The sequence below is a fragment of the Pongo abelii genome, chromosome 2, assembly GCF_028885655.2.
Source record: "Pongo abelii isolate AG06213 chromosome 2, NHGRI_mPonAbe1-v2.0_pri, whole genome shotgun sequence".
In the NCBI taxonomy this organism is placed as follows: Eukaryota; Metazoa; Chordata; class Mammalia; order Primates; family Hominidae; genus Pongo; species Pongo abelii.
In genome coordinates this window covers 153220455-153236168 of record NC_085928.1, presented here as the reverse complement: position 1 = coordinate 153236168, position 15714 = coordinate 153220455, and the positions used below count along the sequence as shown (strand labels likewise).

Genomic DNA, 15714 nt, shown 5'->3' with positions numbered 1-15714 from the left:
GTGGTCCCAGTTAGCCTGGCTTCCAAAACAGAACTGCCCATGAACAATGACTTCCTATCTCCTTGAAGCAGCATCTGATGTGCATCTTCTCCAGCAGCCCTGAAAACTGGTTCTGCCAGCTGGAGAGGGGAGAGCCAGCATTTAGACTCAACAGGAAGCTTGGATTTCAACAGAGAAAAAATATATAAATATTTATCTAATCACATAATTAAAGGAAATCTACTGCCCCATACAGTTGCAATCTAAATAACCCACTTGATTAAAATGCAGAAGTTCTTGCGAAATTCTTTAAAATTTTTTCAAAAGGTTCTTTCCTCCATGGGTTTGTTTCTAAAAAGAAGAGACAAATATTTGTTATAAATATATAAGATATATAATTACATATGTATGTGTATATATAGATATATATTTAACAGCATTTTGTTTTTACTCTGTACCCTCTTCCCATTTGACTATACAATATTATCAGTTATTAGTACTCAACAAGGATATTACCAAATGACATCATAAAACATTTTCATCTTTCACCATTACAGGACAGCAGGCAGATTTGTCTACACAGGTGAGGGAAATGGAGAGCTGAATTATTCAGTGAATTTGATTAATGTTTATGTCAGAGCAGGAACAAATGTATCAGTAATGGGAAGTTCAATTAGTGCTTTAATTAATTAGGTTCCTGTTTTTTGCTCTATTGTGAAAGATAATTATTTGTTAGCTTTGCTTAGGACCTGGGCTAAGGCCTTGATTGCAGGTATTAAAAAATACAATGCAAGAGAATTGGGGCTCTGAAGAAACTTAAAGCTTGTGACAGTAGAAAATGCCAGTGAAAATTCAAGCACATTGTCATTTACTGAAGTCATTAAAGCCTCCACTGAAAGTTAGAACAAAGTTCAAAATAAATGATTATAACTGAAGTTAGAATTGTAAGGCCCTTTTGGTGGATTGTCTTCCTCTTCCAAGGGAATTTAGGGCCACTTTTAACTGCTGTATCAAGACAATATGGCATTATGCATTTAACCAGGAAGCTGACTTTAGAGCTCTTTCTCTCTGTCTCTTTCTCTGTGTCTGCCAGGAGCTTTTATTTTTACAATGATAAACCTATTCGCAAATAAGGATCATGGAGGCTTAATCTTATAACAAAAAATGGAGTAGTATCTGCAGGAGAGCCTGCATAATTTAGATTTCTCCCCCTACTCACTGGTAGAGCTTAATCATATCCGAAAGGCACAGTGATTTAAATGCCTGAGCATCTGCATATAGACTTTCCTTTTGTTCCTGATTTTAGTCTAGCCCGCAGTTCTCAAACTTCAGTGTGTACAAAGATTTCCATATAGGAATATACTCTTGAAACCAGGATAGCTGTACCTCATGGACCAATTAAGAGAATTTCAAGGGCAATTTAAATTCTCTGAGAATTGTAAGAAGCAGATCAACTATTGAACCACTTCGGCCTGGAAATCAACTAAAGATGAAATCTTTTATCCCAAGTAACCATTCTCCGCAACTCTAGCATTAACATATGACACAAACGATGTGGTACTGAGGGAGTACTAAAGTTTATGAATGACTTGCTTTTTAATTTCGAATTTAAAAAGCATTCAGCGTTAGTCCTCATAAAGTGGCATGCATAATCTTTGGCATCTGGGGATGCTTTGCTGAGTGGGAGCGAGGGAATTTCAACCAAGTATCCAGACATGGAATTTTTAGCTTAGCTATTCGATGCTGTGGCCTTTTCCAGTGGATTGTGACTCTTAGATTATTGTTGTGTTTTTGATTTTACAGCTAATTTTCTTCTTAATGTTAACCATGGATACATTTTTCTAAAGGGAGGAAAACAGGAGTAGAGAAAGAAAACATCTAGATCATGTATGGTAAAGAATGATACTATAGCTATTTTTGTTCTTAACAACACAATAGCAATGCTCCAAGTAAGGCAAAGAGATGTGAGCAGCATTTATAAATAATAATTTAAAATATTATGCAAATATATAAACCATGTGTTTATAATGTTTCTAACATGCTTTAAATTTTCTTCACTAGTCTATATTTGCACCTTCATTAGTATTATTCATGCAGCAAAATTAAGGTCTAGAAAAAAAAAGACTTGAAGTTCAGTTAAAAAGCTTGGTCAAAAAGAGACTCTTTGCCAGTCCCTCCTCTGTTCAAAGAAAGAAGAGATGACATTCTTCTTTCCTTTGAATATTGTAAGTCCATTTTCTCATTCAGTTACCTTTTGTTCGTGAAGGGTCAGCTGAAACATTTGGTAGTAGAGGATATTTGCTGGATGGTCAGAGCAGCAGCCAGACATTTAGTGAGGGGAATTTTCATGAAAAGAAAAAGAAAACCAAATATTAATAGTTGGAAACCCAGTTTCCAAATCCAGAGGGCAGCCAGTTGAGGTCCAGACATTGGGCTTGAAGCTTCCTAATGAGGACAGTTGTGGCAGGCTGATAGATTTACTGGGTTGCAATCTGAGTGTCTTTGGTGATGGCATCAGTTTTGCCAGCTTGGCTGAGCCCAGACCTAGTCACAAGGCCCTTATATTTGTGGGGCCCCGGATAAGAGCACAAACAGAGCCCGCATATCATGGGCCTGAATATCTAAAGTTCTAAGGCAAGTCACCAGACAGCTAAAGAAACATGTTCTATACATCTGTCTTGACAAATATGCGTTCATAATGATCGAGAAGGCTGGTTCAATTTGGAATTCTTGAAACTAAGTTCAGTGTCAACTAACTTAGAGGCAGTGGGATTGAGATGCCCTGATCTCTAGCTGCTAATCTACTCTGGCTCAATTGCAGACTTAGGAAAGGGGTCCGTGGAGACACAGGAGCAGTCTTGGGACCGTCAGGGCAGATTTCAGTGTCTCAGGTGCCTGGAGTGTGGCCTAGATGGGAGCGCTCCCTACCCTGAGGGGAAAGGACCACTGGACAAAGTTCCTAAGGAAGTCTATAATGTATACAGCATGATTGTATTCATTTCTTATAGCTGCTGTAACAAATTACCACAAATGTGGAAGCTTAAAACAATCGAAATATATGATTTTCCAGTTCTGGAGGCCAAAGTCAGTATCACCAAACCAAGTTATCAGCAGGGCTTCTTTTTTCCCAGAGGCTGTTGGAGAAAACTTGTTCTTGTTTTCTTCTTCCAGCTTCTGGCAGCTGCTGGCATTCCTCATGTTATGACTGCATTACTCTAGTCTTCAAAGCCAACGTCCTTAAATCCCTCTTTGCTTCACCTTCATATCCCCCACTCTGTGGGTGTATTCAAGTCTCTCTCTGCCTGTACATCATAAGGATAGATGTGATTGCATTTAGGGTCCACCTGAATAATTCAGGATCATCTCCTTATCTCAAGATTTTTCACCTAATCACATCTGCAAAGTCCCTCTTTTTTTCTTTTTTTTTTTTTTGAGACTGAGTTTCACTCTTGTTGCCCAGGCTGGAGTGCAGTGGTGCAACCTCAGCTCACTGCAACCCCCACCTTCCAGTTGCAAGTGATTCTCCTGCCTCAGCCTCCCAAGTAGCTGGGATTACAGGCACCTGCCACCACACCCAGGTGGTTTTTGTATTTTTAGTAGAGATGGGGTTTCACCATGTTGGCCAGGCTGGTCTCGAACTCCTGACCTCATGATCCGCCCGCCTTGGCCTCCCAAAGTGCTGGGATTGCAGGCGTGAGCCACCGTGCCCGGCCTGCACAGTCCCTCATTTTATATAAGGTAACATTTATGGGTTCCAGGGATTAGGACCTGATATCTTTGTGGGCCCATTGTTCAGCATACCACAGCATTGTCATTGTCTGATGATTTAAATGACGGCATTTGAGGGGGAAAAAAGGCTTAAAAATATGTTACGTTTGAAGGAAAAAGCAATTAAACTCATTACCTGGTTTAATATGAAGAGAGAAATATCTTCATCTTGGACATTATAAAGAATACTATCAGTGATGAAAAAAGTTTTTATTTTGTCACCTTTTTCTATGTTTTAGGAGGAAAGCTGATAGCAAATGACAGAAAGCAAGACATTTTAGCCAAATATTTTTCTAATTTTGTTTATATTAATCAATGCTATTTTTATCTTTGATAGGCAGGCAGCAAACCACACCACCCTGAAAAGAAATTATTTGAGCACTTTAAAAAAAAGGTAAATGTACTCAAATTGGCAGGTCCTGATGACAAGCTTTTTTCCTGAGAATGTGAGATAGAAGTCTTGAATTCAATTCAGCTTTTCAATTAAACTCTAAAACACATTTATTGAGAGACCGCTAGATGCCAGACACCAGGCTAGGTTTTGGAAATAGATAAATTATATCCCTTACATGTTCTCAGAGAGCTCATAATTTAACATGTGAGAGAGACATAGAAACAAACAATTAAGAAAACAAAAATACAGTGTATTAAGTGCTGTGTGAGGGTTATGATTGAAATGTTCAGGATAAAGTTTCAAATGGAGAAAAAAAGAGAACCTAGGAAAGTATCTGACACTCAGGGGACACTCAATAAGTATTTGAATAAATGAACTGCTGGCCTTTCCTCCCCAACTTCCCCAACTCTAGTTTAAGCTGCCATTATCTTTTGCCTGAACCTCTGTAATAGCCTCCACACTGGTCCCCCAGCTGACACTGTTGTCCCCAGATCCATGCATGTCTTCTCTGCCTCCAATTGTTTTCCTCTACATTGGAAATAAGATTCTGTCTATTAGCCATGGCCTACTGGGCTGCACATGACCTACACCCTGCCTACCTTTTGACTTTGGCCTATGCTCGCCATTTTCCAGCCACACTGGCCTTCTTTTTCTTCCTGGAAACTCAGAGCTCATTCCTGCCTCAGGGCCTTTACTCCTGTCGTTTTCCTTGTTCTAACCTGGCTCTTTTCTTCATCCAGGTTGCTGCTCCAGTATCCCCCTTGTAGAAGGAACTCATCAGACCACCCTATCAAAAGACTTTCCCAGTCAATGTTTTTATTCACAGCAATTATCAATTTCCAAAGTGATCTTTTCTTTTTATTTTCTTTCATCCTCCATTGAAATGCAATTTCTTTGAGGCAGGACCTTGTTAATCTTCTACAACATTTTATTCCAAGTGCCTGTCACACAATAGATGTAAACTTTGGCACCTGGAATGATAAGAAAATTCAAAACCTATATGGCTCAAGGTTGGCACCTTGATGAAAAGAATTCCCAAAAAATACACAGTGGCCCTAATGTTCTAGGCATTGGCATCATTGGCACCCTGAGACTTTAAGTAGGCTTAAGAGTTTAATCCCATAAAGGTCACAGTGCACAGCTGTAGTTTTCATGAAGGATGATTTTAGTGTTCTGTTCTTTCCAGACTCCTAGGCTGAGCTAGAATTATGACATAGGAGTAAAAATGAACCTTAAAAAATAGTGTTGCTTTAAAATGAGTACAGCCCAAGAGATAAAATTGTGGTGACAATTTAAACTAGTTATTCAAACATGTCTCTTCCTTCTTTCTCTGGAGCCTTCTGCTGTACTTCATCAATAAAAATATCTGCAAGTGCTTTGCAGTCAGAGAAGCTTATTATAAAAACATCTTGGTTTTTAAAAAATACTCAGAGATGAGTATTTTTCATTTATCAGTTTCTATGCTGTGTTTTGTCTGGAAGTCTCATCTCTCTCTTCTTTGAGTTATTGCCTGAACATCAAACTAGTATATTTCATATGTCAGTCATATTAAATTAGAGGTTAAATTGAAAAAGCTCCTTTGTGTAAAGGTCAAGCTCTTTTTAAAAAGCTTCTGGCATTCAAAGTTGAAGCAGTAAACAACAAAAGAGGATGGTGAAGTTGAACAAATGGGCCTTAATTGGCCATTAGACTTGGACTGATTTAAAAATGAATGCCTACCTCTGCATTCTGGGCTGTCTACCATATCCAAGGCAGGTCCTCTTAGTGGGCACACTTCAGATAAATATCATCTCATGCCTGCCTCATTAAAAACTTCTGGATGTTGGCTTGGTAAATACCTGGTATAAAGAGCTATCCCTGGCTCATACCTCTTTCCTCTGATTCTCCACTTAATTAGACTTAATCATTATTCATTTGCCTAATTCAGGAAACATTTAAAGCTGTTTTTCACTTAATTATTTTAACTAAAAAAGCTACTAGACCAGTGGATATTTTTGAAGCCTGTTAAAACCGTTAGAGCATAGAATGGTAAGTTCTAGTTAGTATCTACGTAAGGTAGAGAGAAAAGGAATCAGGAGGCTTTTCCACTGATGAGAAAATCACAAGCAGGGCTTAGGCAGGCTGCTGAGTAGTGATGGAGCCGTGAGGTGAGAGATATTTTATTATCCTGTTTTCAGCCCTGAAGTGGTTTTGAGTTAAGGACACCTGCAGGGGAAACAACGATGTGTGGGTGACTGTCATCTCCAATTAACACAGCCTGGAGTCCCAAAATTAAGAACCTCTTACAGAGTCAGTCTCCCAATCAAGAGGCACCATGAGGGATGTCTTTGACAGGGGTATGAAGTGGCCATATGCCCAGGGTTCTAAAGAGCACAGGGGTATCAGCGGTTTCCACCAGCAAAGTGGAAGTCTGAGGACACCAGAAGCAAGAGATGCAACTGGCACATAGTTAGGCTTTAAAGCAAAATCAAGAATTTTTTTTTTTGCTTTAAAATTCTTTAAAGTTGGGGGGCACTAAAAATTCTGGACTGTTCAAGGCTAAAAATTACTTTGAATTCTATGTTATCAGTATCTGGGACATAGTAAATATTCAATTGTTGTTAGCTAGTATTAATACTATTAATCCTATTAGCTGCTCGTCACCTGCATCCATAGAATCATAAAAGCAGAATTTTGGTCATTTGCTCCAAATTTCTGCCTCTAGGGGCTTAAAAGTGTCAGGAGTTATTAAGCTGAATCTCTCCCTTGCATTCATATCCAAAGAATTGTGCAGCAGAAAAAAATAGCCTTCTCCTCACTCTCATGCCTTCATTCTTGAAATAATTAGGCATGCCATGAGAAACTAGTGCACAACCAGCACATAGCAATCACATGAAGGTTCTGTATCATTCATTTTAGGTGTCAACTTAACTGGATTAAGGAATACCTAGAGAACAGATAAAGCATTATTTCTAGGGCATGTCTGTGAGGGTGTTTCCAGAGGAGATTTGCATGTGAGTTAGTGGACTGAGTGGGGAAGACTACCACTCTCATTGTGGGCAGGCACAATTCAATCAGTTAGAGGCCCAGATAGAACCAAAAACCAAAAACCAAAACAAAGCAGAAACCCAATTTCCTCTCTCTCCTGAAGTTGGGACACTCTTCCCCCACCTTTGGACATCAAAACTCCAGGCTGTTAGGCCTTTGGACTCCAGGACTTACACCAGTGGCCTGCTGGGTTCTAAGGCCTTTATCCTTTGCCTATTGGCTTCCATTTCTGAGGCTTTTGGACTTGGACAGAGCTGTGATATGGGCATTCCAGGGTCTCCAGCTTGCAGACAGAGCCAGTTCCCCTAATAAATTCCCTCTCATCTATCTATCTATCTATCTATCTATCTATCCATCCATCCATCCATCTATCCATCCATCCTTCCTTCCTATTGGTCTGTCTCTGTGGAAAACCCCAACTAATACTGAAGTCCCTTTCCTACTGGTGGAGCCTGTTACCTGGGTCATGGGTTCTGGAAGTGGAGTAGTGTCTAAATTTCAGCACCTTGTCACTTTCCTAAACTGGCATAAACTGGCACAGCCCTCCACAGCAGTCCTATTGAAATGATGTGAAGAGGACCTTCTAGGAACAAGGCAGCAGGCTTCCTTGGAGAGGTGTAATGCATTTATTTTAATTTTTAAATAATATATTTTATGTTTTAGAACAGTTTTAGATTTATGGAAAAATTGAGCACATAGTACAAAGAGGTTCCATTACAAACAAACCCCCCATTGCACCCTCCCACACCCCATAGCTTCACTGATTATTAACATCTTACATCAATTTTGTACATTTGTTATAACTAATGAACCAATATTGTACTTAGTTATAAACTAAATTTTGGTATATTATTAATTGATAGTTTATTTGACTTTCCTAGTTTTTACCTAGTGTTCTTTTTCTGTCCCAGGATCCCATTCAGAACACTACCTTATATTTAGCTGTCATTTCTCCTTAGACTCCTCTTAGCTGTGACAGCTTCTCAGACGTTTTCTGTTTTTGATAACTTTGATAATTTTTAGGACTACTGGTCAGATATATTGTAAATTGGCCCTCTACTGAAATACGTATGATATTTTTTCATGATTAGACTGGGGTTATGGTGTAACCACCCAAGAGGTTCACCTTGCCTACTGCCTAGACAGAGCCAATTCATCAAGACAGGGGAATTGCAGTAGAGAAAGAGTAATTCACGCAGAGCCGGCTGTGCAGGAGACTGGAGTTTTATTATTACTCAAATCAGTCTCCCTGAGCACTGGGGGAACAGAGTTTTTTAAGGATAACTTGGTGGGTTGGGGGAAGCCAGTGAGCCAGGTGTGCTGATTGGTCAGAGATGAAATCCTAGGGAGTTGGGTCTTCTTGAGCTGAGTCAGTTCCTGGGTAGGGCCCCAAGATCAGATGAGCCAGTTTATTGATCTGGGTGGTGCCAGCTGATCCATCAAGTGCAGGGTCTGCAAAATATCTCAAGCACTGATCTTAAGAGCAGTTTAAGGAGGGTCAGAATCTTGTAGCCTCTAGCTGCTTGACTTCTAAACCATAATTTCTAATCTTGTGGCTAATGTTAGTCCTACAAAGGCAATCTAGTCTCCAGGCAAGAAGGAGGTCTGCTTTGAGAAAGGGCCATTACCATCTTTGTTTAAACTATAAACTATAAGCTAAGTTTCTCCCAAAGTTAACTCAGCCTACACCCAGGAATGAACAAGGGCAGCTTGGAGGTTAGAAGAAAGATGGAGTCAATTAAGTTAGATCTCTTTCACTATCTCAGTCATAATTTTGCAAAGGTGGTTTCAATGGGTTAGGGGGAAGATCACAGAGGTAAAGTGCCATTTTTATCACATCATATCAAAGACTACATACTGTCAGCATAATTTATGACTATTGATGTTGACCTTGATCGCTTGGCTAAGGTAGTGTTTGTCAGGTTTCTCCACTGTAAAGTTACAATTTTTCCCTCTTTCCATAGTGTACTCTTTGTAAGGAAGTCATTATGCATAACCCACACTTACAAAGTGACAAGTTATGTTCCCCTACATAACCTTCTGGAGTATCTGCATTTAAGAAACATCTTCTGCATAAAGAGATGTGTCTCTTACTATTCATTTATTAATTTATACAATTCTTTATTTATATCAGTGTGGACTTATGGATGTTTGTTTTATATTTTGATTAATAATCCAATATTATTTATTTTGTTGCTCCAGGTATTTTAGCTATTTTAGCTTTGGCCGTTGGTAGTTCCTTCTATTGGTTTCTGTGCCCCTTTGACATAATGGGGTGATTTTTTGGGGGGAGAGTCACTTTCTTACTTTCTGACACTACAAAATGCTCCAGGCTTATGCTATATATTTCCTACCCAGTGTTAGGAACAGCCATTTCTCCAAAGAGGCTTAATTCCTTTTACTGGAGAATAAGATTAGAAACCAGGATCTTGGGTGGTTTCTTTTAGACCCTCTCAGATGACAGAGGAAAGAAATATATGTGTGTATAATAATGTGCATATATATACATATCTATAAATCATTCTATATGTAAGCATCTATACCTATGTTAAGTTAAACGTGAGTTCTTGCTGATGTCTCCAACTCTAATCTAATCTACATTCTAGCCTCCTCCCCTTGCTGATCTGTAAATTTTCACTGCAACCGTGAGAAGCCATTTACTTAATTGTTTAACTCCAATACACATGAATAGTAGTATCAGAATTTTTAACTGTATCTCTGTGGAAAACTATGTGAGAAGCCATTTACTTAATTGTTTAACTCCAATACACATGAATAGTAGTATCAGAATTTTTAACTGTATCTCTGTGGAAAACTACTTTATCAACTACAGTACAGTACTTAATGTGTAGTTCCCTTTGGCTTTAGTCTTGCAGACTGCATTTCCAAAATCTTTTAGGTCAGCTCTTCTCCTATCCCCTTTAATGAGGTGTTTTATACATTTATAATACAGTTAGATTCTCTTGTCAGTCTGCATTCTTTCCTGGAATTTCCCAATGGGGAGGTATGATCATTTATTAAATAAATTAATCTTGTGTTTATCAAAGCATATCACTAATTGTGTGGAAGATGTTTTTAATGGACTTATTTTATTAAATATGCATATATTTTAATTTTACTAGAAGAAACATATAACTAGCCTACTGAAACTATGATTTCAAGAACATTATTAATTAGGACAAATATCACTATGTTTAATTTTAAAACTGAGCCATATTAATGAAAATTGACAGTAACAGTGGAATGGCTGTAATTTGGGAAATCCAGAATTAATTTATGCACAGGGTCCATTTACATGCTACCTAATGCATTGCTCATTGGAAGTCCTACTTCAGCTTCAGATCCCTAACCTATGACATTCTTGGCATTTCAAAACAATAATTTGGCTATATATATATCTCTCTCTCTCAATTTTTTGTCTAAAGTAGCAATGCTTCTCTCCCTCCTTTAGTCTCATACAGTTTTATGCTACATGAAGCAACAGTTAATCCATAACTTTGCTACTTCTCACCAAGTTGGCAACTTGTTCAAATGGCATAATCTAGAGATATCCAGGATCTCTTAGTAGAAGTTGGACTTTGTCAGCATCTTTAGTAACACAGTCCTGATGGCAGTGCTCTTGCTCTGGCTCACCATATGGAAACCCGACTGAGAACTAGTAGCTTGGATAGAGCATGGATAGGACCAAAATATCTCAACATGGATGTGGACAGTGATAAAAACAAGCAAACAAACTTGAAGGGTTTATTTAGGCATAAATTGTTGGGGCTTACTTACAGTAAGTAACTTCAAATTCAGTAGGTCTGGGGTGGGGCCTGAGAGTTTTCATTTCCAACAAATTCCCAGGAGATACTGAAGCTGTGGGTATAGAGAGTACACTGAGAACCATTGGTCTAGTTGTTCAGGCAGTGGCTTAAGGGAAGCAAAAGGACAGATATTATAGAAAATATCATTGCCTGAAGGCAAAAGCCTCAAATAAAATTGTTGGAGAAATGAAATGAAATTTAGACCTTGGACTTCCTTATTTTTATTGTGGTTATTGATCATAAAATAAAGTAAGACTAGTAAGAATGTATTAACTTTGTAAATAAGTGACAATTATCAATATCATCTTTGTTGTAATTCTTTTCTTTCATAGAAAAGTATCTCAGATTTTTAGCATGTGTAACACAAACCTCAGTGCTAACACTTTCTAGCCAGGTGATCTTAACTAAGTTTTTTTATCCCTTTGTGTCCTTCACTATGATATGGAAGTTACGGGTTAATGGGAAATATATACTTGGTCTTTTCCCTGGTGTCTGGCACAGAACTCTTAAAACCCTTGGCATTTTCTGAGTGATAGGAGTGATGACAAAATCATTTCTGAGTGACAGGAGTGATGACAAACTCATTATTATTCATAACAATCCCCTTTCATCTATACTTGCATTTACAGTAATGAGGTGACTCACTGGGCCCCAAGAGAGCTGCAGGGTGGGGACTGGTCATCAGAAAGACAAAGGCCTGATTAGAGGGTTGGAACTTTCAGCTTTACCACTTACCTTATACCACTCAACCCTAGGAGAGGGGAGAGAGAGAGGCTGGAGATTGAGTTCATTTACCAATGGCCAGTGATTTACCCAATCAAGCCTATGGCTTGGAGACTCCATAAAAACTCCTAAAAGATGGGGTTCAGAGAGCTTCAGTCTGAAGAACACATCAATGTACTAGGAAGGTGGTGTATCCAGAGGGGGTATGAAAGCTCCACACCTGCACATACCTTCTCCGGTGCATCTCTTTCATTTGGCTGGTCCTGAGCTGCATCTTTTATAATAAACAAGTCATTGTAAGTAACACACTTTCCTAAATTCTGTGAGCTATTCCAGAAAATGTTTGATCCAAAAAGTGGGTCTTGGGGACTTCCAATTTCTAGACAGTGGGTCAGAACTACAAGTGGCCTGGGTCTTGCAACTGGCATCTATAATGGAGGCAGTCTTGTGGGACTGGGTCCTTTACCTTGTGGGATGTGACACTAACTCCAGGTAGATAGTACCAGAATTGAATTTAATTGTTGGATACCTGGTTGGTATTCAGAGAATTGGAGGATTGGTTGCTAGCGTAAAAACAGCCCAGGAATATTATTATTATTTAACTGTAACAATAAGGGTTTCACCAGGGAAACATATCCCCTCTAGGTATCACAAACAGAAAAGGATGTAATAATATTTAGGAGGTTACAAAACTGTTGTAAGGGCTAGAGGGAGAAGTCAAGGTGTGGCCACTAGATTTTATATCAGTGTCCCAGAGAGTGAGGGAATTAAAGATCCCATCCAGAGGCAAACGACTGTAGGAAATCTTGTTACTATCCAGTACTGCCCTAAGCCCTGTGGCATGTGGCTGGAAGGGAATTCAGAGGCCACTGTAAGAGTAATTTCTGTTAAGGCCCACATGTCTGCTACCGCAGAAGGAAGAATGACTTCTGACTTCTTCCTGTCTCCCAAGTCTAGTGATAGAGCATCTCACTAGATGGCAAAATATAAATTGAATGCAGCACGTAAGTGGTAACAGAGTCTAGGAAATGTAGTTTTTGGTCTTCCAACCCCTGTAATAAAGGGAAAAGCACAAAAAAGCATGGAATAAAATGTTAATATGTAAAAAATTAAAAATTCATCATACTTTCTCATAGGGTTTTTAATAGGGATTAAATGAGAGAACGCATGTAAAATATTAACAGAGCATGTGGACAAGTCTTACATATTTAGTAAGGGTATACATTCTTGCTGCTGCTGCTGCTGTTGCTGCTGCTGCTGATGGTAAAATCTCGGGCAGTGGTGACTGAGACTGGGTATTCTGTCTTGCTTCATAGTTTTCTCATACTTTTGAATTTTCTACCGTAACACAATTCTTATTTAAAAGAAAATTAAGTAAACCACCAACAGAAATGCTAGAAAGTCATGTTTTCTGTAGCTGCATATAAAACATTAGTATAGGATAGCATATTAGAAGAAACTGTAATATTAACTAATAAGCTAATAAGGAAAATATGTTTTCTATACAAACCAAGTACATCGAGCTTTATTCTGGACATATTTGAAACTCAAGATGAACACGTGTTATCAGGACAGTCTTCTCCAGCTTTGCCATTCATGAGAGTTTTGTGGGTTTTTTGTCGGTTTTTTTTTGAACTCTCATTACATGGGTTCTTATTTTAGATATTGAGTGAATTCTGAATCAAGCCTTTATCTCTATGATTCAATCTTAATTATTCTACCTGCTGTCTTCCAAAAATAAAAATGCTTCCAATTCCTGTGAGAACATCATAGTAAAAAATGGAAAAGGCAAATGACTAACAGGAAGCACACTAAATGTACCTGGAACATAATGAGTAATAGAACAATTAAAGGAGCTAATTTTTCAGTGAGCCAAATGAGAAAATTCCAGTGAAAGGACTAATTAAAATACTGGAGCAGAAAATGTTGTTTTCGTGATGAAAGAGATCTAGAAAGCATGCTCCTTGCAGAACAAATCTTAACATGTGACTGCTTTGACATTATCAATGTGGCATGAAGTCTACTGAGTTATTAGTACTATAAATCTTTAATAATATAAAATATTGTAACTTGGTATTTTAATCAAAGAATATTATTAGAGCTTTGCTCTACTTAGTGTATTAAAATAATTCTTTCAAATACACCAGTTATGATTGTCAGAGTAAGTGGGAAATAATTTATTTAGGAAGTAGCCGCATTCTTAATGTTCACTACCCACTGACTCAGAGCTGATTAATACTTTACAAACCAGATGTGATTAGCTGACAGCCTAGCTCAGAAGAGTCGTCTCATTACTGGCCCATTATCATGTTAGCCCTTTGCTCAGGAACTGATTATGAACCAATTAACTACCCTCGCCTTCGTATGCAGAAGCACAGAACTGTGATATATTCGTCTTTTGTGATATTACCTACCATAGTCATTTACTTTGAACACTATGAGAACTAAGAACAAATAGAAAAGAGATTTCTCCATCTTCAATCTTCTCACTATTGTTTAAAAAAATACCCCAGAAATTTAGGTAAACAATGAAAGGAGGGGTAGTTACTTCCACAGAGCCCTCTACTGAGTGTGTGCTCTGTACCTGTTCAACATTTACTAAACACATGCTTTCACTAGAGCATAAGTTCTAGGAGGTCAGGATTTTATCTTGTTTATCTGTGAATCCAAATGCCTAAAATAGTGCCTGCTATGTAGCAGATGCTTAATAAATGTTTGTTTAATGAATAATCGAACACTTGACACAATGCTAGTGTATAAAGGCAAAGAGGACATGGTTCTTACTTTTAGAAAATTCACATTCTAGAAGAGAAACAAATAAACAGGAGGAAGTAGGTGAAGAATTATTACAAGCAGGTACAAAGAAGAATGTGGGGCAAGGGGAGACTAAATTTAGTGTCAGGAGGAAGTAGAGAGTTAGGAACAGAGCAAACTTTCCAGAAAGAGAGACACATAGGTTTTAAAGAATTATTAGAAGTTCAGTGAGCCAAATGGAAGGTTCCAAAAAAGGAACACAACATATATAAGGAACATATATAAGGGTATGGATTTCTATAAGAGCATTTTCCATTATATATAACATGGGAAGTTGTTTGCATAACTCATAACTGTTTGATATTTCATGATCATTATTTTCAAATAGGGAAATGACAGCACGTGGGAAAGAACAGATAAGCTGAAGAAAAATCTGAAAATGGCCCAGTTACAATTACCATTGAAGAAATTAACGCTTAGAGAGGCTAAGTAGCTTGCTTAATGTCACATGGTAGCAAATAGCAGAGCAAGGACTTGAAATCATGTCTCTACTACTCTAAAGCCCATAATCTTACACACTAACATTATACTGTTGGCAGTATTTGTGAGGCATCCACTCAATTTATCCAGTCACTGAATTATTATACCCGAGAAATCAAATTAGTCATTCAAAGACTTATTTGGTGACCATGAAATCAAAAGGAAGCCTATGGTTTGAATGAGTTTACAGAATCCTATTTTCCTTCTAGCTTTTATCTGGCTCATTGCTTCATTCATTTATTCATTCATTCATTCAGCAGTTCCTGAGCTCATGTATGCCAGGTACTGTGCTGGACATTGACTCACAGAACTCGTTGCCCCGGGCTTTGTTGGGCAGACCATGAAAAAAGACTTCATCTCCAACATTACTTTTCCCAGGCTCATTGAAGTGTTAATGCAAATCTAATTTTACTAATAGTATAGATTTTTAAATCTAGGATTCTGGGGTTGAACAAAATATTACTTATTGAGTAATTCCTAGAGTTCCCCAAAGGGCAGGACTCCCTTTTATTTTAGGATTTTAGGGGTCAATCGTTCACTTTGCTGCTTCACATTATTGATTGCAGAAGCTTTAACCTTTAGCAAGATTTTCATTTAGGCAGCTGATTCTCAACGATTGCTTTCTCTTTTGGGAATAGAGAAAAAGAAGAGAATTTATTTTCATTTTTATTTTACCAAGAGGACAGGAAGTGTGGCTGTCTCATGTATTAATGCTGATTTTGT

The 15714-nt window shown here is 38.1% G+C and overlaps 1 protein-coding gene across 1 annotated transcript in view; it reads left to right on the top strand.

The window, feature by feature from the left end:
* Nucleotides 1-15714, top strand: part of SLC9A9 (solute carrier family 9 member A9) — a 591979-nt gene that overhangs the window by 96681 nt on the left and 479584 nt on the right. The gene's annotated exons all lie outside the window — the stretch shown is intronic.